At 39.5% G+C, this 25,510-nt stretch overlaps 1 pseudogene; it reads left to right on the top strand.

The window, feature by feature from the left end:
- LOC108717397 overlaps positions 1-19,162 on the top strand; it is a 98,537-nt pseudogene extending 79,375 nt beyond the window's left edge.
- Positions 19,163-25,510: the final 6,348 nt, after the last annotated feature.

The following is a 25,510-nucleotide window of genomic DNA, read 5'->3' as shown; positions in this document are numbered from 1 at the left end:
TCCATCTTATTCAAGTTTTAGGCAATCAATCAGCCATTGCATTCACTTAGCCGAGCTGTTTGGTCATTTACAGGCTGGGTCAAACAACTCGACTTGCTTGTGTGTGAGACCAATTTGTTAAATCTATATTTGGTTATTTGATGCTGAAGACGGCAAACACATATCAAAACATTATCTGGGTAGAGTTCTGTGAATAATGAGTGCATGTAACTTGTAAGTTCTGCTAAAACTGGAACTTGTCATTAATGCTAGATGACTTGCTCTTCACATCCTAAAAACCTTTGCACTGTTTTGTATACTTTGTGTAATATATATAATAAGCCATGTACAATATCGATGGGCTGATATTATGTTTAGATACATGGCTTGGGAGAAAATAGCAGATACCAGCTGCTTCTTTCTAGGGTGTCCATCAAACACTACAGAAACATGGTGGTTTCCAGCCTTAATTACACACAAATGATAACCGTGCATAAGTCACATGACAATTTTATGTGCTTAAACACGGCAAGTGTTAAAAGGTAAAACACTCTGCTGTTACCGTTGCAATTCCTCTATCTCTTCTTCTATAAGAGAAAACAATAATGGCTGGAAATTTATGCAGAGGCCTATTATACTGTAAAGTCTTTTAGATGCTTCCATAAGATCATACATAGTCTCAGTTTAATGAAAAATCTTATTAACTTGCTCATTAAAGTCCAGTGGAACATCTCTTTTGCGGTAATAATTTCTTTCTTTGTTGCTGGAGAGATACAGAGAAAAACATGAGTAGTTCTGTTGTGAAGCAGTGTTAGGGAACCTGTCTATGGGAAACATGGTGAACCGAATGGAGAGGGGAGGGGAGATAGTATGAAATTTATATGGTCTCAGTTATTTTTATTTAGGTCTACATATTTAAGCTCTATAAAACATGATTGTGGTTCACTGTGTATCATTCTGGTCTTTTAAGTGCGTTTACAGTTCAGAAGAAGAATATGTTAGTGACCCAGAGCTTAATTACCTATGCAAAAGGCCTCTCCAGTCCTACGAGAGCTCCCAGGCCAGTGAGATGGTCTTAGAAGGCATAGGGTGTCTGAGCTCAGGGTAGTGCTCTCACTACCCCTGCTGATCTCTTTTTCATGTACTGTGAATATATGATGTTATGTGAGAATATAATTTTAGATTGTAATGTTGTTATAACATTATATAAGCAAACACAAAAATTTATATTTGACATTTGTTTTAAACATTGGCTCTAATTTGGATGGATTTATATAATCATAACAGAACTTTTAAGTGGTTTCCTGCCCACCTAATACTCAGATTTCTATTAAATTGTTAACTTAAAGGGAAACTATTCTGAAAATTATTATAACCATCATGATACTGAAATAAGAACATTTCTTAAAAGAATCAGTTAAACTTTGACCGATTTCCCTGTCAGAATCTGTCTTTCTTCATTTTCTTTTCATGCAGGAGCCAGGAGTCTAATATAGCCTTTGGGGGACTCTTTTTACAAAGATGTATAAGAGCTCACTCTTTTAAAATCAGCTGAATCCTGTCTCTCTACATGCAGGGTTTGTGCCAAAGTCAGTTATTTTGTTAGATTGTGTTTGTTCTGGAATCAGCTATTTAAGTGAGCTCCAATACATCTGCTAGGAAACTGAGCCTCCCACCAAAGATATATTATATCTGTCAATCAAAATAAGACTCCTGACCAAGAGAATGAAGAGAGACATGCTGAGATCCCTAGAGGCTACTTTGACCTTCGACTATGACTTCATTCGAACTAAAAATCATTCGACTATTCGACCATTCGATAGAATGATTTTCGATAGAACGATCATTCGATTGAAGCATTTGCGGTAAATCCTTCGACTTCAATATGCGAAGTCGAAGGATTTTACTTCAAGGGTCAAATATTGAGGGTTAATTAACCCTCGATATTCGACCAATAGTAAATGTGCCCAAAAAGCCTATAGTCGTTAGATTACGAAAATAATCATAATCGTTTGTGGGCGGTTGGCGTGCATTTAAACGAAGGATCGCTGTGTCTTTGTCCAAACGAACAAACGATCTTGAACGAAGGCTCTCGGCACAAGGGGAAAAATTAGTTCTTTCTATACTCCACAACACAGAGCAGCACTTGCAATTGCACTGATCTGTGCAATAGAAGGAAGAGGTCAGTGTGGAGCAAAGAATGGCTTTTAAAAAGAGAAACCCTTTCACACATGGCACTTCTGCAAGAACTGAGGGAGCACAACTAGGGATGTAGCGAACGTCGGAAAAAAAGTTCGCGAACATATTCGCGAACTTGCGTCAAAAATGTGAACGGTTCGCGAACGTCGCGAACCCCATAGACTTCAATGGGAAGGCGAATTTTAAAAGCTAGAAAAGACATTTCTTGCCAGAAAAATGATTTTAAAGTTGTTTAAAGGGTGCAACGACCTGGACAGTTTCATGCCAGAGGGGGATCAAGGGCAAAAATGTTTCTAAAAAATCCATTGTTGACACAGCGCTGCGTTTTGTGCTGTAAAGGGCAGAAATCACACTACATTTCTAAACCTGTGTAATAAAATGCTTTAAAACGTCCGGCGTCTACATGCCAATCAAGTCGTGTAAAAGTTACAGCCTGTTCACACGCAAAGACGAAACGCGGTGCTTACTGCAACGCAAAAAGACGCAAAGAGCTTTAATGAATGATACCGTCAAGTGAGCAAATAATAGTTTTTAATTACTAGTTGCTTGTCACCTCCAGGATGTTCGTCCTGTTGGTGGCAATATTTCTGTAGTGGTGTGTTTAGCAGTCACCGTGCTTGTGCGCACGTGCACGGTCAGGCAGAGGTAATTCAATGTACAGTGAAGCGAACCAAAAAACACTGATTCTGCAGTGTGGGCCCAGTTTTGGTCTACTTTATTGATCACCTGCGGTGACCATAAAAGATGCGATTTTGCCACTGTTGCAGAACCCTGAAAAATTAGGCATGTGTACTTTCCTGAAAAATTATGTTTTTTTTGTCGCAGCCACTGAACCAGAAGTCCAGAAACAATATGCCATATAAATGCTGAAAATATTAATTTTTTTTTGTGGCAGCCACTGCAGCACAGAGGCCAGAAAAAATATGCCATATAAATGCAAACAATATTAATTTTTTTTTGTCGCAGCCACTGCAGCACAGAGGCCAGGAAAAATATGCCATATAAATGCTAACAATATAAAAAATTTTTGTCGCAGACACTGAAGCACAGAGGCCAGAAAAAAATATGCCATATAAATGCTGAAAATATTCAATTTTTTTGGTCGCAGCCACTGAAGCACAGAGGCCAGGAAAAATATGCCATATAAATGCTGAAAATATTCTGTTTTTTTTAGTCGCAGCCACTGAAGCACAGAGGCCAGAAAAAATATGCCATATAAATGCTTAAAATATTCTGTTTTTTTTTGGTCGCAGCCACTGCAGCACAGAGGCCAGAAAAAATATGCCATATAAATGCAAACAATATAAAAAATTTTTTTGTCGCAGCCACTGCAGCACAGAGGCCAGGAAAAATATGCCATATAAATGCTAACAATATAAATTTTTTTTGTCGCAGACACTGAAGCACAGAGGCCAGAAAAAAATATGCCATATAAATGCTGAAAATATTCAATTTTTTTGGTCGCAGCCACTGAAGCACAGAGGCCAGGAAAAATATGCCATATAAATGCTGAAAATATTCATTTTTTTGTCACAGCCACTGAAGCACAGAGGCCAGAAAAAATATGCCATATAAATGCTGAAAATATTCTGTTTTTTTTGGTCGCAGCCACTGAAGCACAGAGGCCAGAAAAAATATGCCATATAAATGCTGAAAATATTCTGTTTTTTTTGGTCGCAGCCACTGAAGCACAGAGGCCAGAAAAACTCAGGATTTACCTGGATTCAAATTAAACCAGTAGGGTTTGCACCCTAGTTTGTAACGGTGGTGGAGGGAGGAGGACGCTAAAGGACAGCTGTATGTGGAGTCATGAGGCGTGCAGAGAAGGACAGCTGCATGGGGAGTCAGAATCAGAAACTCAGAACAAGTCTTCCGGCGTGCAGTAACCCTCCGAGATCCACCCCTCATTCATTTTAATAAAGGTCAGGTAATCCACACTTTTGTGACCTAGGCGAGTTCTCTTCTCAGTTACAATCCCTCCTGCTGCACTGAAGGTCCTTTCTGAGAGGACACTTGAGGCGGGGCAAGACAAGAGGTTCATGGCAAATTGTGACAGCTCTGGCCACAGATCAAGCCTGCGCACCCAGTAGTCCAGGGGTTCATCGCTCCTCAGAGTGTCGATATCTGCAGTTAATGCCAGGTAGTCCGCTACCTGCCGGTCGAGGCGTTCTTTGAGGGTGGATCCCGAAGGGTTCTGGCGCTGCCTTGGACAAAAAAACATTTGCATGTCTGACGTTACAGAGTGGCCAAACTGCTTTGTCCTTGCAGGTGCGCTCGTGGCAGGATTACTGGCACCTCTGCCCCTGGAATGTTGATGAGTTCCTGAAGTGACATCACCCTTAAAAGCATTGTACAACATGTTTTGCAGGCTGGTTTGTAAATGCAGCATCCTTTCAGACTTGTGGTATGTTGGTAACATTTCTGCCACTTTATGCTTGTACCGAGGGTCTAGTAGAGTCGCGACCCAGTACAGGTCCTTCTCCTTAAGCCTCTTGATACGGGGGTCCTTCAACAGGCATGACAGCATGAAAGACCCCATTCTCACAAGGTTGGATGCAGAGGTATCCATCTCCGCTTCCTCGTTATCAAGGACTGCATCATCCACGGTCTCCTCCCCCCAGCCACGTACAAGACCAGGGGTCCCCAAAAGGTCACCACCAGCCCCTGGGAAGCCTGCTCCTGTTGGTCCTCCTCCTCCACAAAGCCACCTTCCTCCTCTGACTCCACTTCTGACACCTCTCCCTGCGTTGCAGCAGGTGCCTGGGTTCGTTCTGGTGATTCCGACCAGAAATCGTGCGCTTCCTGCTCCTCTTCACGCTGGTCTACAGCCTCATCTGTCACTCGTCGCACGGCACGCTCCAGGAAGAAAGCAAAGGGTATTAGGTCGCTGATGGTGCCTTCGGTGCGACTGACCATATTTGTAACCTCTTCAAAAGGGCGCATGAGCCTGCAGGCATCGCGCATAAGCACCCAGTAACGGGGGAAAAAAATCCCCAGCTCTGCAGATCCAGTCCTACCACCCAGTTCAAACAGGTATTCGTTGACGGCTCTTTGTTGTTGCAGCAGACGTTCCAACATGAGGAGCGTTGAATTCCAGCGAGTCTGGCTGTCGCAAATCAAACGCCTGACTGGCATGTTGTACCGCTGCTGAATGTCAGCAAGGTGTGCCATGGCTGTATAGGAACGTCTGAAATGGGCTGACACCTTCCTGGACTGCCTGAGAACGTCCTGGAATCCTGGGTACTTTGAGACAAAACATTGTACTATTAAATTCAGAACATGTGCCATGCAGGGCACATGTGTTAAATTGCCCAGTCTCAGTGCTGCCAACAGATTGCTTCCATTGTCACACACCACTTTTCCGATCTTCAGTTGGTGTGGGGTCAGCCACCGATCGGCCTGTGACTGCAGAGATGACAGGAGTACAGATCCGGTATGGTTTTTGCTTTCCAGGCACGTCATCCCCAAGACAGCATGACAACGGCGTACCTGGCACGTCGAATAGCCTAGGGGGAGCTGGGGGTGCACAGGTGTGGAGGAGGAGGAGGACCCAGCAGCAGAGGACGAAGAAGAGGAAGAAGACGAGGTAGAGAGCAAAGGAGGAGTAGAGGTGGTGGCAGAACCGCGTGCAATCCGTGGCGGTGACACCAACTCCACTGTCGTTGTTGAGCCACACATTTCCTGCTTCCCAGCCATGACCAAGTTCACCCAGTGGGCAGTGTAGGTGACATACCTGCCCTGACCATGCTTGGAGGACCATGCGTCAGTAGTCATATGGACCTTTGGCCCAACACTAAGTGACAGAGATGCGGTGACTTGGCTCTGCACATGGTGGTACAGGTGTGGTATTCCCTTTTTTGAAAAAAAATTGCGGCTGGGTACCTTCCACTGCGGTGTCAAATTTGCGGAAGGCCTCAGAGTCCACCAGCTGGTATGGTAAAAGCTGGCAGGCTAAGAGTGCAGACAAGCCAGCTGTCAGACGCCGGGCAAGGGGGTGACTCGCAGACATTGGCTTCTTACGCTCAAACATGGCCCTCACAGAAACTTGGCTGGGGGCAGATGACTGGGAATGGGAACTGGTGGTCAAGGTGGAAGGCGGAGTGGAGGGTGGTTCAGACGGGTCAAGGACAGCAGAGGTAGAGCAGTAAGATGCTGGACCAGAAGGAGGGTGGCTTTTAGTTTGCCTGTTGCCTTTGAGGTGTTGCTCCCAAAGTGCTTTGTGCTTGCCGTTCATGTGCCTTCGCATAGAAGTTGTACCTATGTGGCTGTTGGGCTTCCCAAGACTCAGTTTCTGACTGCACTCATTGCAAATTACAACGCTTTTGTCAGAGGCACACACATTAAAAAAATCCCACACTGCTGACCTTTTTGAGGCTGGCAATCTGGGGGTAAAAGTAGAAGTCGGCGGCGTTGGCGGCAATGGCGGGTGCGTTGGCCGGCTGACCACAGGTGCCGATACATGTTGTTGCCCTACTGTTCCCTGCGAGCTGTCCTCCCTGCTTCTTCTAAGTCTTATTCTCCTCCTGCCTCTCTGACTCTCCGTCTCTCAATCTGAACTATCCTCCTCTTGCTCTCTTCTACTGGGCACCCACAAAACATCAATCTCCTCATCATCATTCTCCTCAGATGCATCAATTTCTTCTAACAGCTCACAGAAGGAAGCAGCAGCGGGGACCTCCTCGTCATCACTCATTATGTCCATCTCTGTTGTGTTCTCTGCCAGAATTAAATCTGGTGTAACGTCCTCATCTCCTTCATCTTCTTCTGCCAATAATGGTTGCGCATCACTCAGTTCAAGAAACTCATGTGAAAATAACTCCACTGACTCCAGTGAAGAAGGGGCGCCGGTGGTGGAGGAAGTGTTACGTGGGGTGCCCATAGCAGTGGAGGATGAGGATGTTGTGGTAAAGTTAGAAACGGTAGAGGATGGGGTGTGCTGTGTAAGCCAGTCAACTACCTCTTCAGCATTTTGGGAGTTCAGGGTCATTGCCTTTTTAAAACTGGGCAATTTCCTAGGGCCACAGGATAGCATAGCAGCACGGCCCCTAGTGCCTCTGCGTGGCGGCCTGCCTTTGCCTGGCATTATTTTTAAAACAAAAACAACAACAACTCAGGTGGTGTTTCTGGAGACGGTATTATTATTGATATTTAGACAAAATGTGAACAAGCTCACACAGCTAGATGGGAGTTGTTTGAAAATGAAGAAGAAGAAGAACACACTGGGCAAACAAGGCCTACAAGGTCAACGTATACACTACTACAGCAGTGGATACGGAATATATTATTGCTGCCTGAAAAACGTCACTCGGGTGGTGTTTCTAGAGACGGTATTATTATTGATATTTAGACAAAATGTTAACAAGCTCACACAGCTAGATGGGAGTTGTTTGAAAATGAAGAAGAAGAAGAACACACTGGGCAAACAAGGCCTACAAGGTCAACGTATACACTACTACAGCAGTGGATACGGAATATATTATTGCTGCCTGAAAAACGTCACTCGGGTGGTGTTTCTAGAGACGGTATTATTATTGATATTTAGACAAAATGTGAACAAGCTCACACAGCTAGATGGGAGTTGTTTGAAAATGAAGAAGAAGAAGAACACACTGGGCAAACAAGGCCTACAAGGTCAACGTATACACTACTACAGCAGTGGATACGGAATATATTATTGCTGCCTGAAAAACGTCACTCGGGTGGTGTTTCTAGAGACGGTATTATTATTGATATTTAGACAAAATGTGAACAAGCTCACACAGCTAGATGGGAGTTGTTTGAAAATGAAGAAGAAGAAGAACACACTGGGCAAACAAGGCCTACAAGGTCAACGTATACACTACTACAGCAGTGGATACGGAATATATTATTGCTGCCTGAAAAACGTCACTCGGGTGGTGTTTCTAGAGACGGTATTATTATTGATATTTAGACAAAATGTGAACAAGCTCACACAGCTAGATGGGAGTTGTTTGAAAATGAAGAAGAAGAAGAACACACTGGACAAACAAGGCCTACAAGGTCAACGTATACACTACTACAGCAGTGGATACGGAATATATTATTGCTGCCTGAAAAACGTCACTCGGGTGGTGTTTCTAGAGACGGTATTATTATTGATATTTAGACAAAATGTGAACAAGCTCACACAGCTAGATGGGAGTTGTTTGAAAATGAAGAAGAAGAAGAACACACTGGGCAAACAAGGCCTACAAGGTCAACGTATACACTACTACAGCAGTGGATACGGAATATATTATTGCTGCCTGAAAAACGTCACTCGGGTGGTGTTTCTAGAGACGGTATTATTATTGATATTTAGACAAAATGTGAACAAGCTCACACAGCTAGATGGGAGTTGTTTGAAAATGAAGAAGAAGAAGAACACACTGGGCAAACAAGGCCTACAAGGTCAACGTATACACTACTACAGCAGTGGATACGGAATATATTATTGCTGCCTGAAAAACGTCACTCGGGTGGTGTTTCTAGAGACGGTATTATTATTGATATTTAGACAAAATGTGAACAAGCTCACACAGCTAAGTGGCAGTTTGAAAATGAAGAACACACTGGGCAAATAATGCCTACAAGGTCAACGTATACACTACAGCAGTGGTGGATACGGAATATATTATTGCTGCTTGAAAAACGTCACTCAGGTGGTGTTTCTGGAGACGGTATTATTATTGATATTTAGACAGAATGTGAACAAGCTCACACAGCTAAGTGGCAGTGGTTTGAAAATGAAGAACACACTGGGCAAATAATGCCTACAAGGTCAACGTATACACTACAGCAGCGGTGGATACGGAATATATTATTGCTGCTTGAAAAACGTCACTCAGGTGGTGTTTCTGGAGACGGTATTATTATTGATATTTAGACAGAATGTGAACAAGCTCACACAGCTAAGTGGCAGTGGTTTGAAAATGAAGAACACACTGGGCAAATAATGCCTACAAGGTCAACGTATACACTACAGCAGCGGTGGATACGGAATATATTATTGCTGCTTGAAAAACGTCACTCAGGTGGTGTTTCTGGAGACGGTATTATTATTGATATTTAGACAGAATGTGAACAAGCTCACACAGCTAAGTGGCAGTGGTTTGAAAATGAAGAACACACTGGGCAAATAATGCCTACAAGGTCAACGTATACACTACAGCAGCGGTCGATACGGAATATATTATTGCTGCTTGAAAAACGTCACTCAGGTGGTGTTTCTGGAGACGGTATTATTATTGATATTTAGACAGAATGTGAACAAGCTCACACAGCTAAGTGGCAGTGGTTTGAAAATGAAGAACACACTGGGCAAATAATGCCTACAAGGTCAACGTATACACTACAGCAGTGGTGGATACGGAATATATTATTGCTGCTTGAAAAACGTCACTCAGGTGGTGTTTCTGGAGACGGTATTATTATTGATATTTAGACAGAATGTGAACAAGCTCACACAGCTAAGTGGCAGTGGTTTGAAAATGAAGAACACACTGGGCAAATAATGCCTACAAGGTCAACGTATACACTACAGCAGTGGTGGATACGGAATATATTATTGCTGCTTGAAAAACATCACTCAGGTGGTGTTTCTGGAGACGGTATTATTATTGATATTTAGACAGAATGTGAACAAGCTCACACAGCTAGATGGCCACTGGGCAAATAATGCCTGCAAGTGCACTACTATTGGTGCACTACTATGAAGAACAGCAAACAGCACTGGACACCTTAAAGAACAGTAAGATAAGTAAAATAAAAAAAAAAATTATATGTATATTAAAAAAAAAAAAATATTCTCGGGTTGGTGCTGCTGAACTACTAGGAGCAGCACAGTAGCACACCAGTCCCACTCCCCAACACTGCTAGACTAATAGCACTTGGCTGTTAAAGTAGCAAAGTAAAACAACAAAAAAGAAAATAAAAGCAGTCCTTACAAGGACTATTGGGTTATTACAGCAGTCAGCAGATGAGATCAGAAGAGATCAGTGCCCACAGCAGGCAGCTACATACAGAGTACTGCAGTAGAAGGTAGATTACTAGCCAGCAAAGCTACCCTAAAATGTCCCTCAAATCCCTGCAGACTTCTGTCCCTCCAATACAGAGCAGTATCAAGTAGATTACTAGCCAGCAAACTTACTATCAACTGTCCCTCAAATCAGTGAAATCACTAGCAGCTCTCTCCCTACACTAGCTCTTCCAAGCACACACAGGCAGAATGAAAAAACGCTGCAGGGCTTCAGTTTATATATGGAAGGGGAGTGGTCCAGGGGGTGTGGGGGTGGTCCAGGAGGGAGAGCTTCCTGATTGGCTGCCATGTATCTGCTGGTCTGGGGTGAGAGGTCAAAAAAAAGCGCCAGGTAAGGCGAACCCAAAATGGCGAACGTCGCGCGACGTTCGCGAACTTGCGGCGGACGCGAACAGCCGATGTTCGCGCGAACAAGTTCGCCGGTGAACAGTCCACGACATCCCTAAGCACAACCCTGAAGATTTGAAAAACTACTTGCGGATGTCTCATTCATGCTTTGAAGTTCTACTTGAGGCTGTGTCACCTCTGATCCAAAGACAAGACACTGTCATGCGAAAAATCTATTTCTCCTGAACAAAGACTGATAGCTACACTGAGATTTTTGGCAACAGGAAGGACATTTGAGGATCTAAAATTCTCAACGGGAATACCTGCACAAGCACTTGGTCATATAATCCCAGATACATGTCGTGCTATTGTGGAAGCCCTCAAGCAAGAATAGTTACAGGTAAATAACCATTTTTTTCTATACTGATGTCCTACAAAATGAGCAGCCAAAACAACTAATAAAGTGGCGAGCTGTTTAATATAAACAATCCAATAATATAACAACAACAATATAATAATAATAAACTAAAAAATATAAGGGCAACAAAACTAGTCACTTCAGCAATTACAATGTACATTCATTTTTTTTTTAAATATTTTTATAAAGTGGTATTTTTACAAAGTGGCATATATTACTTGCCCCCCGCCCCATTGTATGAAAACTTGCTTCCGTTTGTGAATCCAAATATAATAATATAAACGATACAATAATATAACAACAACAATCTACTAATAATAAACTAAAAATCCAAGTGCAAATATAATAATATAAACAATACAATAATCTATTAATAATAAACTAAAAATCCAAGTGCAAATATAATAATATAAACAATACAATAATCTACTAATAATAAACTAAAAATCCAAGTGCAAATATAAGAAATGTAACAAACTAGTAACTTTATCATTTACAATGGGCATTCATTTTTTAAAAAAAAAATTTTTTTACAAAGTGGTATATACACTATCACTTGACCCCCCCATTGAATGAAAACTTGCTTCCAATTGTGAGTCAAAGACAAAAAATGTCAGATATTAATAATTCAGAAAATCAGCCTTTGGTCTTCATCCATTCTTCTTAGTTTTCATGCTACTGTGTAAGAAAATGCTTCAAACTCATCCCCAGGCTTGTGAAGAAGTGCTTCAGCATCTGATTGAATTTGATTACTGAAATCATCAGTACGCACCTACTCCAAAGAACCAACATCATAAAGATGCCGGTGAAACCAGTGATAAATGGCCACCATCATCTCAGTCACAGGACCATCATCATGAAGCTAAAGATGCCACAGAAAGAAGTGACAAATGGCCAACATCATCTCCAGCCCATGAAACGGTGGATGATGAAACAGCAGAAGTGCCTCACAGTTCCTCACAAGATACAATGGATTTAACAGGTATAGTTGCACATGCATGTGAGATAACCGGACTTGCTATAAAATATTCTGCTCACTTTTAATTATTATTGCAGATTTAGAAATACCCAGAAGTCCTGCATAACTTGAAGCCAAAGATTTTCCTGGAGCCTACAAAGCTGGAGCATACAAAGCAATTAAAAAGATCATTGCACAGTTGCAATTACTTAAAGAGGGAGTTTCATCTTTGGAAGAAAACCTTCTTTTGGTGCTTCAGGAAATTTAAATGTTAAACAGTTTTAAAAATATACGTAAAAGTTTTGGCATATTTGCCTGAAGTTTTATATTTCTGTTTTTTAACTTTCCACATACAATCAATTAAAAAATCCTGTACGGTTTTCTGAAAATATCAAGTTCATCTTCACTATTCCTCTCTCAGCATCTGTTTCTTTTCATTCTGTCTTCATGCAGCTGTTGGGTGTCAGGTGAATGATCCAATATATAGGGACTCCTTTCCTAGCAGAGGTATAAGAGCTCCCTCCTGATTCCAGTTCAAACCAATTCTAACTAAATAACTGCCTTTTGCACAAATTCAGCATGTGGACAGACACGATTTCTGGTAATTTTAGTAAAGTGAGCTCTAATACATCTTCTAGGCTAAAGGAGCCCCCTATAGATTGGTTCATTAATCTGACAGTGAATGAAGAGAAACAGATGCTGAGAGAAGAATAGTGCAGATTAAACTGGATTATTAGAAATTGTACTTGATTTTTTAATTGCTTAATTTCTTTTTTTTTCGGAAGAATGCGTGGATAAAACACTGTGCTGTCATAACAATGTTATGGCTGTCCTATATCAAGAAAAGCAGTATCATGTCCGATATAACCTTGAGTTGGTGCTGTAGGAAATGTAAATGTTTAAAAGTTGATAAAAATACTTTTTTGGCATATTTGCATATTTATATTTCTTTTTTTATGATGAATGTGTGCTTAAAAATGTGTGCATAGTTATGACAATGTTATGACTGTCTGTCATACAATAATGGCATGTTATTATTGCCTAGATGATTGCCTAGGAGTGGAAAATATTTTTTGTTCAAAAAAAAAAAAAATGATCACAATCTTCACTTGTCAATATTTTTTCACAAAAGGGATACTGTATACATATCTAGGGAAATAATAAACAAAATCAGTCCATTGGGTTAAATTTCTAGTACATTCAAGACCATTTATATAAATAAAATAGTACTAAAATAATAGTAAAACCATACACTACTGTGATAACTCACCCTGGTGGTCTAGTGGGAGGAGGTCTGCAGGGACGTCAGTAGCCTCCTCGGCGGGGACGCGCGCCACGCTGCCGCTCCTCTGGGCCGCAACAGGGGAATAATTAAGGCGTGCGTGGTGCACTGCTTCCTGATTTATTTTCGCATGAGCGTTAGCATGTGACGTCAGCGCGCAGTGGTGCAAAATTTAAAAGTATTTAAAGCCACAAAGCACTTATTTACATTGCCTTTTATAGGATCTTGTTCCTGGTGCTTCTGTGCTATAGAGCTTCTGTTTAATCTGTGTTTTGATTCCTGTTGTGACCCCTGCCTGGCTATTTGACGATCCTGACTTCTGAATCCTGACCCTTGCCTGATTACCGACTTCGATTCTGCTTAATCCTTCTGATTGACTTCCTGGTTTGACCTTTGCCTGCCTGACTACGTTTATTCTCTGCCTGCAAAGACCCGGCCTGATCTGACTTTGCCTACAGTTGTGCCACTCCGTCTATCTAGAACCCCTTGCCTTGCACCTCTCGGTTTAAGACCTGGCGGCATCTGAGTAGCTGAGGGCTCCTCCCTAGGCCAAAGGCGGCTGCTACAGGCAGAAGCACGAGCCGAGACTGGGGTGCTTGGCATCGGTTCTAGATTTAGGGTACCCAATTAATTCAAATTTTTACATTCCACAGTACTAGTCTATACAGGCTATTATGATATACGAATTTTCGTATTGTAGAGCGTTCTTTTGGTACGAATGAAAACATTTTTCCCACCATGCCATATCAATCGCCATATATGGTGATTGTCGAACAATTAACCAAACACGTTCAGATACTGTCGGACAATTGCGGGAAACCGACCAAAATTTTCCAACCTGTCCGATCGACTTAACGATCGATATGTGTTGTACGACGGATCGTGGAACGATCGGTCACTCAACATACACACACCGAATATCGGACAAAAAGTCGATAATATTGGTGCGTCTATGGCCACCTTTAGTGACATCAGCACAGAGCAGATGCAGTGAATCAGCAGAAAATGAGATCGGGAGCTACTGGCATCTTTATTGAGGCACATATCTCACTGCTAAAGGGCTGCGGTTGCCTTGGGCTGGTACAGGAGCCCAAAACATAATGTACAACATTTCTAGCTAATTCTTTAGTTAGGCTTTAGTTCTCCATTAATACCTTTGGTACATGGTTCATTCCCATTGACTATATTAAAATCTTATGCCCTCCGGCAACATGCAGAACATCCCATTTTAATCAGTGGGAAATGTAACTGTTTTGTTTTCTGCCACAGAAACATCTGCCTTTTAACTTAAATCTATTGAAATCATCTCCATGCTGTTCTAATGGGGTATGAATGTTGCTTTTAGGTGGCATTGCTGTGCATGGAAGCAAATTTAAAAGCAATACTTTTGTCGGACTGAAATGATCTAGACCCAGATGGTCCTTAGGAGGGTTCACATCCGGTTTCCTACAAAATAAATAGCTATATTCATACATATCAAGATATATTATGAAGAATACTCATAAAATTAAAAAAAATAATTGACATCCTTTTTATTGCCTTTTGTGTCTATGCTACTAGGAAGCACATTATGAAAGCATCAAAGCCCCTCAATCTTACATCTGTCATGCTTCAGAAATCACCTAATAGTTAAATACACAAATTGCCCCCTGGGAGTTTGGAATTAGGAGGATTGGTCCCATATCAGCAACGTGTTCTATAAAATGTCAGCACAAATAACTTAATTTGTTTCCCTGAAGGGTAATCAAGTATAATATATGACATGGACAGTTGTATTCACAATCTGTTGTTTCATGCCTAGCACCTTCACATATCACCAGCACTGGTAGGAGCCATTATCTCCAATACACAACCCTGCATTTAATTCTGGAGATGCACTGGGGCAGGAATAACAGCTTGTTCCTAGTATAAACAAATCACTGCTGTATTAAACATTTTAATATCAGTTATATTGACTCCATAAGCTATATCAGTTAAATACTTTGTTTGGGTTGAAAATAGGGGACAGTCCCTCAAAGGACCCCCAGTGTATGTGTATATACTGTATATATGTGGGTGGGTTTCCTAGATTTTATATAAATACACTTTGGTCATTGCATATGAAACCCATGAATTGGTTGCATACATATGGAAATCTAGGTACATAGACATCTGTCTAACTTGTACTGAATTACAAGCAATTTGGAAATAGGGTAGATAGAGAAAGAAGAGAAATTAAAAGAGGAGATTAAATAAATAAATAAATAAATAAATAAATATATATATATATATATATAGATATATACCGTATTAGAAATTACCACTTTTTTCACTTTACAAAGACCTGTGAGTGCAGTTTCATGTGCTGATATATATCAGGAGTGCCTATACTTTGCTAACGGGAGTTCTACTTGGGGGCCTTATTTATCAAACAGAATTTATCTGACTTTTTAAATGAAAAAAGTCAGACCAAACTAAAATCTACGATTGGACCTTATTTATTATTAAAAAAACGTTATTTTATCAGATCGGAGACAAACATGAAAAAATCTGAATTGTGATTTGATTTTTTCTGATTTGCTCAATTTTTGCCGTAAAGTCAGACTTATTCAGATTATTTTCAATAAAGCTGAAGTAGTCAGATTTTCCGGCTTATTCCAAAGCAGACCACAGAAACTTCCAGATAGGATTGGGACCTCTCCCATTGACTTATATACAACTTTGGCAGGTCTGAGATGCTGGATTTTCGGATTCAGACTTTTTCCATACTAGGGGTTTAATAAATTTAGAAAAATTCTAGGTTTTTTTCCACTAAAAATTTGGATTTCATAGTTAAAAAAACTTGAGTTTTTGGCATTCAGACCCCCTTACTGATGTTGTCCCATTATGATCTTCAGCCATAAAATACCGTTAGCATTCTGTTCCATGGAAAATATTACTTAAATATTGATTTATGCAAAAAGAAATCCAGGAGCACACCATTAAATTACTTATTGAAGTCAGTGTTTTATTAAGCCTGAATATATCCACAAACAGGACAATTTTTCAGCCCCTCCGGGCCCTTTATCAAGCCTCCAGTAAGTACTAAGTAATTTTATGGTGTGCTCCTGGATTTCTTTATGCATTTATCTACTGTATGACTCCATACAAAGGAGGGGTCTTCTGGTAGAGCACCCAGCACTTTCAACATGTGGTTTCTATTCAGGTAGAGCACTCCACTATCATGCAGTTAAAAATTGATTTATGAGAAAATGTACATTACTATGTTTAAGAAACAACTTTTTCTTGTGTAACCTTTACATAATAAATATCTGAATGAAAAGCATGAAACAGGAGGGTGATTTAGACAAGCTCTTTGTTGACAGTGTCCTGCACTTACACAAACAGCTCCTAATCTAATGGGTACAGGTTTTATGAGATCCGTTAGCTTAGAGTATGTTCCTCTGCTTGTATTGACTAAACTCTCTAGATAACTGATGACTTGTTTAATATTCTGAGGGAATTTGTTATGCCACATTTATGCAGTTTTCTTTTTCTCATCTGTGACAATATCAGGCACGGTTTATCTTCCATCTAAAAGTAAAAAAAATATTCCAAAAAGTATCAAGGTAAAGCTTACCGTCTATATTAGAATAATTATCAATATTTCAGTTTTTTGTTACAATAAAATGTTAACATTTGTTATAATGTGTTTACTGCTACCTTATACGGCCACTGGATGTCAGAATTTATCTGCACAATACCACGTTTTACTTTGTTTACTAAGTTAATTTGGTAACATATTGCCGAATAATTGATATTTTTGATAGTCTACAGCATGTGTCTTAACCCAACATCTAAATATTAATCATTCATAGATTTTGCATTTTGCCATTGATTGAGCATGCAGTAAAAACTGAACTGCAATACTTTGAATAATAGACTTATTAATGTTACAGTTTGACCTGGAGGAGTCTATGACAAAGCAGATAAGACAATGTTATCTGCCAGTGCGTAACTAAGGCCCCTGCAATGCGGGGGGGCTACAAATCTTGGAGGGCACGTCACCCACGATGTCTCCACGATGCTGCCGCTGCTGCTAAAGGGAAGTGCATTCCACTGTGGCATGCAGGGCCATCTTTGGAGCACAAGGAAAGAAGAAAATTTGCTACTGGTATTCTGCAAATGTACGGTAATGCTTTCAATTTATTCACTAATCTTACTGGCATCTCAGGATTTAATGGAGTGGTCATTGGCCATTTTTACTGACCTTACTGGCATGTATGGAGTTAATGAAGTGCTCATTGGTAATTTTTCAGTGGTCTTATTGGCATGTCTGGGATTAGTGGAGCGCTTTTCGTCCATATCTACAGTGATTATAAAGGTACAGCCATACCTGTCACCTCCCTCCACTGCATTTTCCCATGAGTTACGTGATTTTGTCTAATAGGAATTCCCCCTGTTTTCTGCAGGCAAAATTGAATGTGCACATACGCAAAAACACAGTGATGTCATCTGAGCTATGTGTGCATGCGCTTCATGCGCACTTGTTTTTCTTCCAATGTCACTATTGGATCTGAAATTTTGCAGCAGCCAGCATAAAGCTCCATGTTCTCCTGATTTCTCCTACTTTGAAGTTGACAGCTCTGCACAACTGGTGTTAATATGCTGGACCAATTGGGCCCCATGCCTACGTTCTTTGTTGGGGGCCCCTGAAAATTCTTCTGCAGGGGGCCCCCACAAACTACGCCACTGTGATCTGCCATGTATATCGACAACTAGGCTTCTGCCAATGGAAGCCTACACCTCTACTCATCATAATATTATTATTAATTCATTAATTATTATTAGCACAATTGAATTATTACGAGCCTGAACCTGACAATATTTCCAGGGTTCCTGTAGCAGATTTTGTCTATGAATTCTAATGATGCAATTGACACTGCTTGCATTGGCATAGGAACTGTGTCAGGGATGCATCAAATCCAGGATTTGGTTCAGAATTCGGTGAAATCCTAGTTAGGAGTTAGCCAAATCCAAAAGTTTGGTCTAACCAAATGCAAATCCTGAGAAACGTTTGCAGAATTTCCTACACTTGTGCGTCAATCCACATGTCTCCATCCACATGCTGGAAATTTCTGTCCGTCACAAGGGTTCAAAATTTGGTTCGGGATTTGGCCAGATAGAATCGGAGTTTGGTAACCATGCATTGCAACTTTTATTGAAAGGACCCACCAATTTGTGGTCACCTGCTATTGAGAATTCGGGAAAGAAATACTAGAAAAGCATAGTAACTTGATTCTGATTCGTGCAGATTGCTATGTAAATAAGGCAAATGTATTAGAATTAATTTGTTGATGACTGCATTGTAAGTGCAATTTTAAAGTTATATTGTATTTTTCCTTTCATTCGTGTTCATCAAATAATGAAATATTCAGCAAAGCATCCCCAGACCATTCTTACACTTTTAAACTAGTTCATGATTTCAGGAGCTTGTTGTTTAATGATGATTATATATCACAGGCAGTAGTTCAGTGACCATCCTCATAGGTTGTTATTAGAGATGTTTGTTCCAGTCAGAAAGATGTGCCGCCGAATAGCCATTTCCCACATGGTTTTAACAAAATTGCTTGCGTTTTACTGGTTCTCGAGTTCTTTTCTTCCGTTATTGTGATAAAACTGACATCATGATGATCGCAACTGCTCTCAACTTATATGATCTGAGAGATACAAAGGGTTATTAAACATTAAAATGAACCGCACAACAAAAGGCAGCTTGTACAGTTAGTGCAAATGGTTGTTCATTGGAATATATTTTCAGTTTTACATTAGAAACGGATATCCCTTAGATTATTTTTGTTAATAACTAGAATGCTTATTTGTGTGTTTTTTACACAGCCAAGCTACACATTAAACCATTTCAATCGGCCTTAGAGCCAAAGGTGATCAATTGTTGGAGCTTCTGAGGTTGGAATCTCTTTTCTGGAAACTCTTGTTTTTTGACAAGTTATAATTTTCAGGGAAAGTTATGGGTTTTTGGGGAAGTCATGCTGAACTATGTTCTGTTAAATATGTTGTCTATACTGCCAGATTACATTTATTTCAACGTATCATGCTTATAAAGACAGAGTGTTGCACACAATTATTATTTATTAATTGCTTAGCACATTACAATGTGACTTGTCATGATTCAACATCCCACAATCAGTATAGTATAGTTATAGGACCTGTTATCCAGAATGTTCAGGACCTGGGTTTTTTCTGGATAACAAATCTTTATGTAATTTGGATCTTCATACCTTAAATCTACTAGAAAAATCATTTAAACAATAAATAATCCCAATAGGCTGGTTTTGTCTTTGAATAAAAGTGAATTATATTGGATCAAGTACAAGGTACTGTTTCATTATTACAAAGATAAAGAAAACAGCTTTTAAAAATTTGGATTATTTAATTATAATGGAGTCTATGGGAGATAACCTTCTAATTTGGAGCTTTCTGGATAACAGATCCCCTACCTGTATGTGTATTCTCACTGAGCTTTTGTGCTTATCTGTGGTTGCCTGAAACAATGTGATATTCACACTCTGATAGTGAATGTTCTGAAAGACTCAATGGGGCTGATTTATCTGTTATCATCCATCTGTGTTTGGGCAACCGATTGCGGAGAAAAAAAGTGAGTTCTTAAACGGGATTTCAAAAATGAAATGTTTTATTTTAGTTCATCTGGAGTAGATTAGCAGAGACTGTATATATCAGGCAATTTATGGATAAATATCAAGAGGTAATTATACAGTGATGTTACTGTTACTGTGTTTCTTGCTTCTTTAAATGATAAACCTTTAAAATAAGTGAATATAAAATTGATGAGGTTGCTTTTCTAAGCACTTTTGTCATTTACATTCATTCAGAGGATGCTCTGATATTCTTCTGCTTAGGAAAGGTTTGAGAAAGGTTTCTATTTTTTTTCCTAAGCAGAAGAACATCAGAGCAGCCTCTTTCTTTCTCCTGAAAGCATGGCCCATAGGTTGCACCCTCCCACTATGTCAATCTGAAATCCCACCATGAAATTAAGATAAAACTTAACCTTTACTTATGATCATTTAAAATAATACTCCAAAAAATAAAGATTTAAAAAGGAATTAGGATAGAAAAGCTGTTATGACTTGAGGTCTTCGGTTATCTTGTGAGCCGCAAGAAGCTTAATATAACTCTGCCGATGCCTACAATTCTCTTACTGTACTTGGGGGACGAGCACAAAAGGACAAGGGTAAGGGCAATACGGGCTGAGTCCGCGGTGATAATTTATAACATATTTGGGGCATTGGGCGGTTGAAATCCACGGGACTTCATCATAAGTATAATAAGTGAAGTATGTGGGTGGAACCAGCGGTGCTGAATATAAAGCACACCAAGTTAACTCTGCTGGTGGTATCCGTGGTGCTGAATTTAAAACACATCAAGAGATCGATGCAGGTAGAATTAGCGGTGCTGCAATTTAAGCACGCATACCACTGACCTTACCGCACAACTTAACCGTGAATTGCTTTAGTTGAGATTGTACTAACTGCTACAATCTAACTTTCTGTATACCGTTTACAAGCTGAAGACCTCGAGTAAGAACAGCTTTTCTCTCCTAATTCCTTTTTAATTCTTTATTTTTTGGCGTATTATTTTAAATGATCATAAAGGTTAAGTTTTCATTTCATGGTGGGATTTCAGATTGACATAGTGGGAGGGTGCAACCTATGGGCCCTGCTTTTTTCTTTTTTGACCTATCTACATATTATATGACCCTGCACACCACTCTCTTGTTTTCATATCTCTGTTAATGGAAGGTGCTACCTATCACTTTTCTGTAACATATCCTTCTTTCTCCTGGCAACTTCCTTGACTACTTGGTGGTCAGACTGGTCAGAAACTGACCAGCAGGTGGCGCTGTTTTAACAAAATTCATTCATATTAACAGAACATTCATCCCTTTAATATTTTGGAATGAAAGAAAAATAAATAATGAATGTAAATTCCAAATGTTCTTAGAATAGCCCCCTCATTTATTGTACATTCAGTTATTTTAAAGCTTTACTTATCCTTTAAAGATGTTGCAGATTCTGCCTTGCACAGGCATTCCGTTGTTAAAGTCCTATTCCTATGACACTCTTTATCTTTCATAATCTACCAACCAACCAACCAAAAAAAATATATTTTTTCTTGGTTTACACCTGCTCTCACTATACTGCTGATCACTGGTGGCAAGTGGGCAACAGTGGCATTGGAACAAGATGTTGGGGATCATGCCTTGGACACCAGTAACCTCTTGAGGATATGATCTAAAGACAAAAAGAGCATATAAAAATAGTTTTCCTATTCATTGTTGTCCAAATACAATTCGTTGCAATGTGATGAACATCTCTTAGTTATGCTCAGATTCCTGGCTGAAAAGTGGCCAGTGGGATTCTGTTACTCAAACATGGCAAATACCAGTCGTAATAACCACTGTAACAATCTCTATATTTGACTAAGCAATGACTTTTGTATTTCCCTGAATCAAGAACAACTAAGCAAGAGCATTGAAGGGTCTCTGTTTCCAAAGTATTGATCTTCTGAATATGAATATATACAGTAAATCCAAGCCTCCATATTTGTTGCCATAGCTGAGGCATGTTTTATACTGTGGTTGGTTACCTTTAGATATGTGCCTGCCATAGACAAGCAACAATGACAGCCCTCTGTATTTAAAAATACGCAGAAAATAGTTTTGTGCACAGAAGCTTTTAATTTCAGCAACAATGTAAAACATAAACCACCTAAATATTTTTTACTTTATTATTACTCAGTTGGGAGGGAAATGTGTAAGAGAACAATAATGTTACATTAACTTTGTTTAGCTGATACAAAAATGTATGTGCAGATTATTGTAGAGCTCTCCATGGTGCTGGAATCTTCTGTTCAGCCCGAGCTCAGTCTCATCTGTAACTTTCACAACCCTGTCATTCCCTGTTGATATATGGCTCAATAAAATTCATGTGTCGTCTTCATTCCAATAGGAACATTCTGGTTAGTTTACAATGAATAGAATATAAAACAATTACATTTGTACAAGATAATTGTGTTTTTTTTAATGTTCTTTGTTTGGATTCCCTCCGGCAGGAACAGCAGTATTGCATAAATAGTTTCCTTATATTACTTAGTGACAGCTGCAGTAATACTCTTCAATTACAACTGCTTCCAAAAATCCTAAGGGCTTATTTATCTGTTAGAGTCACACAAGCATACAGCGTATGCTATTTTTGAGGGACTTGGAACAGACTGGGTCTGGAGGAAAAAAGGTTTCTGATGAAAGCATTTAACCGTTTGTAGCAAGATGTTTTGAGACAGCTTAAACCTTTTCACTGCAAAAAAAAGAACAATATTTTCATAATAGAGAAATATATCAACAACAGAGTTGGAAGATACCATATCTATCAATCTCACAAACATAGAATCATTTTATGTAAATTCTGTATAGGTCTAAAACTTCCTATATTGTCAAGGCACTACACCAAAAAAACCCCTTAAAAACCATATCTTTTTTTGAACGTATTCTCACAAGAATGTACCTCCTGCCGCTCCTTGCATTCGCTAATTTAAATAACCTTTTGCATCTCCTAAATATGAATGCCAGGGTTCTTCTGAAAAGTTTGCAAGTAAACACCTTAAACCCCTATTTTTTGTAAAAGTAAAATGGGTAACTAAAATCTAAACCAAACTGCAAATATTTGCTATTGGTTTTACAAAAATTCCTTAAAATAAACTCATTTATTTTTAAATAGCATCTCTACATAATCCTGGGTAGATAGTCAAAATGTTCTAAAAGCCAATAGGTACCCAATATTCACAGGTCACTCACTCACAAAGTATATAGGTCCTGGGGTGGTAAATGTCCTAAAAGCCCTCAATTCTTGAAAACCATGTCTTGGAGACTACACAATCTAACAAAAACTGTATCTCAATGCATTCTGTATAGTTTAAGAAGCCTATTTATTTAACCTTGAGTGTTTAAAAGGGAAAAACTTTTCAATATTTATTATGCTCTCAAGCTGCTAAAAATTTAAACTTGAAAGTACTTCAGCTAAAACCTGTTGAAATCATGTAGAAGTCAATGGCAGATGGTCCTGTTGAAAACAATCGAAACATGTTTATTACCTTCAATTCGATAAAGTCGAGTATTCATGGCAACATAAAGACGGTTTTAATACTATTGGAGTGCTGTCTATTGGAAGAAAATATTTCTCTCCTAAAGTGCAGGAACAAGTCACATGACTTGGGGCAGCTGGGAAATTGACACTATGTCTAGCCCCATGTCAGATTTCAAAATTGAATATAAAAAAATCTGTTTGCTCTTTTGAGAAATGGATTTCAGTGAAGAATTCTGCTGGAGCAGCAGTATTGACTGATTCATTTTGAAAAAAATCTTTCCCCATGACAGTATCCCTTTAAATAAAGCGAGAAAAAGTTGAGTTTTAGTAAATAGTTAATAAAGAGAATTATTTCGAATTTTATATGTCTTGTTTAATATTATTATTATTATAGTTACCTGTTTCTTCAAAAAGTACTAATAAATACCATTTTCTATGCTGAAATCCAGCTAACAGTTCTTCTCTTTCATTTGAAATCCTGGAAGGGGAGGAGGGACTAAACACTGATGTTACAAATTGTAACAACTTCTCCACAGCTTACAGACAACATGCTGGAACTACATAACCCACAATGCATTGCACTGTGATGTTCTGTTCCTTATTGAAATCACGTGTGCAGGGAATTGTGGGGTTTGGAGAATGCAGGCTGAGGACAGATGGCTGCTGATACGAAGTAACAGTAGTCAGCCAGCTCAGCAAAGTAGTCAGACAGATCAGCAGGAAAGCAGGGGGCTGGGCTTAGGGAACTGTTCTAAAAGTCTGCATATTTTTAACTGATGTGTAGTGCAAAGTTGCATGTTTGTGTGGAGTTCCCCTTTAATTATATCTTAGTTTGGATCAAGTACTATGTACCAGTTTATTATTATAGAGAAAAAGGAAATCCTTTTTATAAATTTGGATAAACAGCCTTTCCGTAATTCAGAGCTTTCTGGATAACGGTTTTCCGGATAACGGATTCCATACCTGTACAAGATTTCTGTCTTGCACCCAAATCCACAGTTATATAATAATAATAAGCACAAAGTGTTACAGCCCTTGTATGCTGTTCTGATAAATAAATGTTTATGATATAGGCATCCCCTGTTATGTCCCCTAACGTATTCATTATTTAGCGAGCATGATGTGCCAAACAACCCTTACCCAGTTACGTAGATGTAATATTTACTGTACAGTTCTTTTGTATTTCTCTTCTTCTGCAAGTCCAATTATCAGTCACGTAAAACTCTCTGTAAAATACGTACTAAAAGCCTAAGATTGTACAACATGCTGCAATACCTGCTACAGGGTTTCTTACATTAACATTCTGGAACACTTAACAAGGTTTTAATCCTTTATAAAGGAAGTGGTTTTATTATTATTTTTAAGCAATTATTTTAGATTACCTGTATCCTTGGATACAAAGGCACTTTTGGATAACTACTTACAGTATATTAATAAGCAGAACTTTAACAATAAACCAGTGCTTTAGCGTGTAAGCAGGTATAATTTTAAATGCTGGTAATTAGGGATGAAGCTTAAAAAGAAATGCAGTCTGCTGTAGTGCTCACTGAGACAGGGTGGTTTGTGTAGTTTATATAGCTAATTCTGCTTTATTGAGAAAAATAGCTATTTGCGGAACATCAGGGGAACATGCCTGGGGCTAAATAGAAGAATTGTTTGCGGTGTTCAAAGAGCAGGAGAAATTTACTATAAATGTTGAACATGTTTCTATGGCTACAGCCCAGTGTGCATTGGCATTCTTGGGTTAAAGTTGACCATTGGCAGGGGCAGATTAATGAATAGGTTACCCAAGGCTGTAGCTTATTTTTATGTTTTTTTAAAGAAATTACATTTTATCTGTGCTGCTGGGCCTGGGTCTGTTTGGGACAGGTGCATGGTACCCGCTGGAAGAAGATTAGGCAGCCAGAAAAGGCAAGACATGTTCTCTAAGGCACATTGGGTTCACACGTGAGTGTAACGGCACACATGCCCCTTGTCTGGCTGTCTAATCTTCTCCCAGACTCGCCAGCCTGACTGTCCCATCTCAGCCTGTCAGTTAAAGTTTCCAATGCTAACGGACTCCTGCTGCACAAATATGGCAGCCTCCTTGTACAGGAACATGGGGCATCAGACAGGTAATGTAAAAGCATTGTGCAAATATTTTATGGCGAAGTTACACATTGCTTTTAAAGCC

The sequence above is a fragment of the Xenopus laevis genome, chromosome 5S (assembly GCF_017654675.1).
Source record: "Xenopus laevis strain J_2021 chromosome 5S, Xenopus_laevis_v10.1, whole genome shotgun sequence".
Classification (NCBI taxonomy): Eukaryota; Metazoa; Chordata; class Amphibia; order Anura; family Pipidae; genus Xenopus; species Xenopus laevis.
The sequence above is the reverse complement of the archived record's forward strand: the minus strand, read 5'-3'. Positions and strand labels throughout refer to the sequence as shown.